Source organism: Parambassis ranga, unplaced genomic scaffold (assembly GCF_900634625.1).
Source record: "Parambassis ranga unplaced genomic scaffold, fParRan2.1 scaffold_21_arrow_ctg1, whole genome shotgun sequence".
Classification (NCBI taxonomy): Eukaryota; Metazoa; Chordata; class Actinopteri; family Ambassidae; genus Parambassis; species Parambassis ranga.
This window is the reverse complement of record NW_021144767.1, coordinates 2,702,746-2,710,736: the sequence shown is the minus strand read 5'-3', so window position 1 is coordinate 2,710,736 and position 7,991 is coordinate 2,702,746. Positions and strand designations below refer to the sequence as shown.

At 44.0% G+C, this 7,991-nt stretch overlaps 2 non-coding genes across 2 annotated transcripts; both read left to right on the top strand.

Moving 5' to 3' along the window:
* The first annotated feature begins 3,669 nt into the window (after nucleotides 1-3,669).
* Nucleotides 3,670-3,742, top strand: trnav-cac (transfer RNA valine (anticodon CAC)). The gene has a single exon. It is a non-coding gene; the product is annotated as a tRNA-Val (tRNA).
* A 579-nt stretch (nucleotides 3,743-4,321) lies between these two features.
* On the top strand, nucleotides 4,322-4,403 carry trnas-uga (transfer RNA serine (anticodon UGA)). The gene has a single exon. It is a non-coding gene; the product is annotated as a tRNA-Ser (tRNA).
* The last annotated feature ends 3,588 nt before the right edge of the window (nucleotides 4,404-7,991 follow it).

The following is a 7,991-nucleotide window of genomic DNA, read 5'->3' as shown; positions in this document are numbered from 1 at the left end:
CAACCATGTCCAATAACCGGAAGGTTGGTGGTTCGATCCCAACTCCTCCCTAATCACTGTTGTGTGTTCTTGGGCAAGACACTTCACCCTAGCCTGTGGCGCGCCTTGCTAGTCATTGTATGACTGTATGAATTTCCCTCTGGGGATTAATACAGTATCTAAAATAAAAAAAAAAAAATAAATAAATTTCAAACCTATGACAACACTGAGACAGAGACTGGTTCACCCGAAGGAGAAACACAGCAATGTGATATATGCAGTCCAGTGCAGTGAGGAATGCTCTGATCTGTACATTGGAGAAACTAAACAACCACTCCACAGAAGAATGGCTCAGCACAGGAGAGCCACCTCCTCAGGACAAGACTCAGCTGTTCACCTCCACCTCAAAGACAAAGGACACTCCTTTGAGGACAACAATGTTCACATTTTAGACAGAGAGGAAAGGTGGTATGAAAGAGGAGTCAAGGAAGCCATCTATGTTAAGCTGGAAAAACCTTCCCTTAACAGAGGTGGTGGCCTCAGACATCATCTTTCTACCACATACAATGCAGTGATTCCATCCATTCCCAGGAAGTTTGCACATACTCACAGTAAGAACAAAGGGCTGTCAACCAGTCCCCCTCCGGCAGTTTCATAGTTGTTAGCCAGTCGTTAGACACACCTGGCCCAGTCAGCCAGAACATCACAGGTAAGTATGGAAACATTTAGTGCTATTGTTTTTAAGTTTTTTTTTTAAAGTTTTACCCAGACCCACCCACATAGGTCTGTAACCACATATAAACCATGTTTCCCCACCAAACAGTTAGAACTGATGAAGCTGCTTGGATGAGCAGCGAAATGTCTTCTAGAAAACTCTACAAGTCCAGACGCCTTGCTTCAATCTTCTCTACGTATGATGACCTGGATGACTGAGAATCTTCATCAACAAACAAATACTTATGAGACATTATTATATAAGAAAGATCAGACTTCATCATCGTGGCCTCCATCACTCCATAAGACTGTTCCATCTGTTCTGCATCTCTGATATGTGCTGGGACGTGGTCGCTTGGATGTTTCACTGCAGCTCATCTAGTAATAATGTGTAACACATATATGAACATCAAGCTGATCATGTCATGCTAAACTGAGTCCTTGGAAGAGCAGAAGCTGTGAACAGGCTTCATGGAGCATTGGTAGCGCGCCTGACTTCAGATCAGAAGGTTGCATGTTCAAATCATGTCAGGGTCACTGGTTTTATGTAATTTAGTCCTCTTTCTGTTCACACCAGGTCCACTAGAGCTCTCAGACTCCTCCACTGCACTGAATTCTGGGTAGTTTTCACTTGAAGCAGAATGTCGGCTTTCTCCTGTGTTTTCTGGTTAAATTACTGCACATTCAGGGAAAATAGAGTTAGAGTTAAACAGAGCAAAAAATCCTGAGTTATTGATCTGCGTTCGTTTAGAGAGCCGCAGAGAGCAAGTGTGAAAACACCCTAAATTTGAATCTTAAGTGGGACCAACACTCCCCCGAGTAGCTTCTTCAGTTCTGCAGTGACAATGTTCTTCCTCAGCCAGTTGTTGTCTTTGTCTTGTTGTCTGTGGGTCTTGTTTTTGTGGCTTTGATGACAGCCCAGCTGGGATAGCCACAGGTTTGCAGGGCCTTCCTGATGTGATGTTGCTCCTTCTTCTTCTCCTCTGAGCTGGTCGGTACAGTTTGAGCTCTGTGCTGCAGCCATTGTGACAGCCATCGCACCTCAGAGTGATCCAGCAGTGCCTCATGTTCAGCAGCATACAGTGAGCAGCTTTAATCTCTGGATTGACAGACTTTATCTGCGCAATAACCTACAGAACAGAAAGTCTTCCAAAATATCTCCTTTCTGGGGATAGCACACCAAAACTATCAACTGAGCAGCACTGGAGATGCTCTGCTCTGTCGATTCATCCACCTGAAAGGAAAATTTCTTACATGATCGCAGTCTATCCAGCAGCTTTGACTGAATGTCAGCTGAGAGATCGTCTGCTCTCCTCCTCACCATGTCATTTGAAAAAGGTACAACTTTCAGTTTATTAGCTGCCTCTGTGCCACACCAGTCACATCTCGTACGGTCACAAAGCCAGGGGCAGCGATGCTGTTTTCCGGGATGTCTGAGTGCAGTCCTTTTTTCTAGCTCTCAGGACAGGAGGTGCTGCAACAGGTATCCACCCTGAAGGACGGCATCACAGGGAGTTAAAATGCACTTCGACTCTGGTGGACTCGAACCCACAACTTTTGAATCACTTCTCCTGTGTTTAACTAGAAGTCCAATGCGCTATCCATTGTGCCACAGAGCCACAAAGTAGTCCATTTTTTTGTCCTCGAATGAAAGGCAGAAATCCGGAATAAGCAGAAGCATTCCAGAATAGTCATCAGTATTCCGGAATTATATGTAGAATTCAGGAGTAACAGTCAGTATTCTGGCAAGTCAGCAGTCCAGAAGGGAAGGTAACATCAACAGTGGCTCAGTGGTAGAGCAGGGTTGTGTCCTTTACCCACATTGCCTCCAAAACATTTCCCTTCTTAAATTAAAGTATTATTAAAGTATTTTTTTTTAAAAAAACTGAGCATAACAGAGGTTACAGCATCACTGAGTTTCCCCTCAGGGAAGCTGCTTTTTACTGCCACCCCTGGATATATGCAGTCCAGTGCAGAGAGGCAGGCTCTGTTCTGTACAATGGAGAAACCAAACAACTACTCCAAAAACTGGCCTTCAATGTTTGTCAAAGTTTGTCTTCAAACAAGATGCTTATGTTTAAGGCAAAAGCTGTGACAGAAACAAGTTCTTCTTCAAAGATGGTTTGCCAATCCATTGTGCTCTGAACGTGTGGGTTCGAATCCCATCCTCGTCGTGTTGTGTTTTAAGTTCAACAGTAAAAACTATGGACAGAGCTTCCGAGACATCGCCCATTTGTTTCTGAAGAGCCGCTTTGAAGCTCGGTGGGAGGCTCTGGGACACTCTGATCACCGCCATGTTGGCAGCGTTGCGTCCGCCAAAACTCAAAATATGGACAAAGAGGGGTAGCACTAGCGGAGTTTAGGGGGGCGGGCAATCGTGGAAGCAGGAAACTCGTGCTGTGATATGGCAACCGTCTGTCGCTCAAGCGCCAACGCTCATAATTATGCGTAATTTTAAGTCTGAATACAATCCCACAGCAGCTCATCAGCTGGGTAAAACTCACAAACAATAGCACTAAATGTTTCCATAATTACCTGTGATGGTCTGGCTGCCTGTGCCAGGTGTGTCTAATGACTGGCTAACGACTATGAAACTGCTGGTAGACAGCCCATTGTTCTTGCTGTTAGCAAGCTTGCATGTCAGCTTAACATAGATGCTTCCTTGACTCCTCTTTCAAACCACCTTTCCTCTCTGTCTAAAATGTGAACATTGTTGTCCTCAAAGGAGTGTCACAGATGCTTCTCAGAGACAGAGTAAGCACACCCTTCCAGCGTGGCTTGCGTGAGGTGTGTTCATACTACAGTCACACTGTTTCTCAACCAGCCCTGGAAAAGTTTAACACACCTGTCATTTCGTCGGAAAACAAGAAAATGATAACCCTAGACTAACAGACTTCAACAGGAGCACTAAACTATTTCAGACGTGAAATCACTGACACCAAGGTCACCCTATTTTCTGAAGTAAACATATTATGAGTTTCTGTAGTGTAGTGGTTATCACGTTCGCCTCACACGCGAAAGGTCCCTGGTGCGAAACCTGGCAGAAACAGAACATTGTTTTGTTCAGAGTATTTCTTCCTGTAGGGATATAGTAAGACTGATGAAGAAAGAAGTGCATTCAGACTGAAAAGGCGGCTGCAGGAGGAGAGCTGGCCCAGTTTGGTTCAGGAAGCAGTGCAGCTGTGTTCATTGATCAGCTGCTGCACGTTGGTTAGCTGAGAACAACTCCTCTTCCTCATCCTCAATGTTACGGCACCATGCCTTTTGGTTAGGGTGGAGAAGTTTTTGTCTTAGGCTTGACTTGACATGTAGCAGTGCTCCGTCAGAATATGTGAATATATTCTGTGAATACGCAGCTCACATGAAGTACTTGGAATGTCTTTCTTTCTTTTTAATCAGGATGCTAGTTGAATAGAACACATGTTCTCAGTAGCTGCCCTCACCGTAAACAAGCTGTGCACACGCCTGACTCCTGGTCTGTATGAGGAGCACCAGTGAACAACTTATTTTCATGTTAAAGCACCTTGACATATTTGATTTAATTTCTATTCACAATTGATTTTGTTATTCTAGCTTACATAAATGTCATTGTCTGTACTGTATCCCCAATGGTACAGCAAATCATACAGTTGTTGTGGCCGAGTGGTTAAGGCGATGGACTTGAAATCCATTGGGGTTTCCCCGCGCAGGTTCAAATCCTGCCAACAACGATTCTTTTCATCTCCAAGATCACCTTATGCTCCTCCATGTCTGAGGACCAAACCGTGGCACAGTCAATCTGACAGTTCTAAAAACTATCATTTTAAAATTGCTGGACCAAGAATGTTGCCTTCCATTTCAGAATGCTGACTTCCATGATGTCACAGGCCGCTGTCGGGTTAGGGGTTTAATTCCGGAATCCTGCCTATCATTCTGGAGTGGGTGGATGTCTATTCTGGTATGCTGCCACTCATTCTAGATTTCTGCCTTTCATTTGGGAATACTTTCTTTTATTCTGGAATGCTTTTCATTCCAGAATGCTGTCTTGCTGACTTCTGTTCCGGAATACTGACCTCTGTTCCAGAATACTGACTGTTGTTCGGGAATTCTGCCTATCCTTCCGGAATACTGATGTCTATTCTGGTATGCCGCCACTTATTCTAGATTTCTGCCTTTCATTCCGGAATTTTGACTTTCATTCTGGAATGCTGTCTTTCATTGTGCAAATGTGCTCTTCATTCTGTTATGCCGATGTTTGTCCCGGAATGTTGCCTTCCATTCTGGAATGGTAACTTCCATTCCAGAACACTGGACCTCATCTCAAGGCATCACAATAGTCAGAATGATTCATTATGTGGTGACCATGAATGCAGATGAAAACTCTCATCTCTGGCTCAAGACTTGTTGAAATAGCACAGAGACACTCTCAGTCTGTCCACATCAGTGTCAGTGAAGATTTCAGATTGTTTAAATAGAGAAGCAAGAAAACAAGTCAGCCTTATCTTTCATAAAAACACAAGACAATAACATGTGAGAAAGAGAGTTTTATGTTCAGTGCTCCCCGTGCTTGTTGGGACAATGGTAGAGCACCTTCCTAATAAAGTAAACAGGGTAGAATGGCGGTGAAGGCTTGTAGTCTCAAACGACCATGTGATCGTGAACACAGCCGGCTTGGAAGCAATTCAACCTGTGCCATGTTGGCACGTGACTACTTGCTCCGCTGTCGGCAACTTTCTGTGATAGCTGTCTGTCAAACGGAGACTCGGGTCGGTGCAGATTTACCTGCGAATGAAATGGAAAGTAAAGGAGCACCAACACCAAACTGGACAGGACAAACTGGACAAGAAAATGCACTCATGGACAGAACCAACCTGGGTCGTGATGAAAATTTTAATATCACCAGAGTCATAGTGCCTTTTAACTTCCTGTGGCGCCGTCCTTCAGGGTGGATACAGCTCCTGTCCTGAGAGCTAGAAAAAAAGGACTGCACTCAGACATCCCGGAAAACAGCGTCACTGACCCCGGCTTTGTGACCGTACAGGTGGACAGAGATCTGACTGGTGTGAGATTTTGCTTGGCACAGAGGCAGCTAATAAACTGAAAGTTGTACCTTTTTCAAATGACATGGTGAGGAGGAGAACAGAAGATCTCTCAGCTGACATTCAGGCACAGCTGCTGGATAGACTGCGATCATGTAAGAAATGTTCCTTTCAGTTGGATGAATCGACAGAGCAGAGCATCTCCAGTGCTGCTCAGTTGATAGTTTTGGTGTGCTATCCCTGGAAAGGAGATATTTTGGAAGACTTTCAGTTCTGCAAGTTATTGCGCAGATAAAGTCTGTCAATCCAGAGATTAAAGCTGCTCACTGTATGCTGCTGAACATGAGGCACTGCTGGAAAACATATAGAAAACATTTCCCAGTTTGGGATAAATAAAGTATTTGTTCTGTTCTGTTCTGTTCGTCTTGTGTCTTGTGAGCTTTAGATTATATTATTTCTTGGGCTCTATGCTCTAAATGTCTTAAAAATATGTGTTTCCTTTATTTACAGTGGTGCATGTCATGTGACTTTACTTATGCAACATGTATGATAATGTTCTGTCTCCTCTCATTTCCAGACGTGCAGCCAAAAACATGTGCAGTGATGATATGTGACGGTATCATCATGGTCTCAGAGAGAAGAGCTGAGTGTGTCTGTTCTGATCTTTGTTGTGTCTCTTCTCCTCTGTAGTTTCTGCTTGTTGCTCCGTCACACGCCCTCTGCTGGTGAGCCGCGTCACTACACACAACCTCTGCTGCTGTCAGACTGTATAATAACCACTTCTGATAGGAGCAATATTCACACACCACAGTGTACAACACATTATTTATTTAGTTTCTGATGCACTATGTACAGTTTTCTTACAGACCACTTCTCCCTCCACTCACCTGTGCAATAACTGTTCATATGTAAACTGTTGATGATTCTATTCTATATTTTATTGGTAGTTTATTTTATCATATATATCTTTTCTTAACTTATCCTTTGCTGTCTGTACCTGCTGTTGCAAAAATGCAATTTCCCCATTGTGGGACTAATAAAGGTTTCTTAATCTTAATCTTAAGACTGTCTGGAGGACACACAGAGTGGACATGGGTCACAGAGTGCTGCTGCTGTTTGTGTCTCTGCAGCATGGGCAGCTGCTCCTGCTCCACTCGTCACCGGCTGATTGTTCACACCTGTGATCAGTCATCAGCCAATCCTGCTGCAGCTTCCATCTAGTATATGTGTCCAATGGAAGCTGAGCAACATGTCAGCTACACACATAGAAACACTACACATAGTTTGTCATATAAATAACATGGATTGAATCATGTTGTACAGTCAATGGAAACAAAAAGCACTGAGAGTGGTGCTGGTAGTGCAGCAGTGGATGGAGGCTGAAGTGCTGCCACCTAGTGTCAATATTTGGTATTAACTCTGACGACATATTCCACCTTTAACTCTCTGCCATACATACTGTGCCATGTGTGAAGTGATAATAAAATGTGAATGTGAATTTATTGTAAAGAACTTTACTTATTATCCCTGTTATAAGTGAGCAGTGTGTGTGTGTGTTTGATGGAGTGTGTAATGTCTGCTCAGTGTTACTGATGCTGCTGTGTGTGATCTGAAAACTGATCAAACTGTGATGTGTCTGATGCTGACAGAAGAATCAGAGGTCAGACAGTCGGATCCTCCTCTGTGACACCTTTAACATCATATCAGAAATCTCTGTCTGCTTCTGGTACATGCAGCTGATCACCAGCAGGGGGCTCACTGCTTTGCTGTCACTCAGTGTAACAATGGAACTGTTAGAATGATGGTGCGGCTCACACAGGTGTGTGTGGTTGAGGTTAATCAGTGCAACAATGTCAGCTTCTCTCTACAGACTGTGAGAGAAACAGTCTGACTGAAGACAGGAGGAGGCAGAAATGTCACTGTGTGGATGTCAGCTGCCAGAAAACACCACAGAAGAAGAAGAGGCAGAGGGAGAAGAAGAACAGAGAGGGGAAAGTGTTTGTGGTGACAGTGGATTGGAGTAAAGCTCAGCTGCTACAACAGAACAGTTTCTGAACACATGTGTAGCCACCAAAACTACACCTGGTACAACAAAGGATCACAGTGAGTGGAGGACCAAGGCTGGAACCAGAGGACCAGAGCTGAGCTCTGGAGGCCAGAGAAGTCCTCCTGATTGAAGCTGAAATGAAACAGTCAAGATGTGAGTGAAGTCCAGACTTTCTGCTTTAATTCAAGTGTTTGGACAAAAGTGTGGCATTAACCATTCGGGAGCTGTAGACA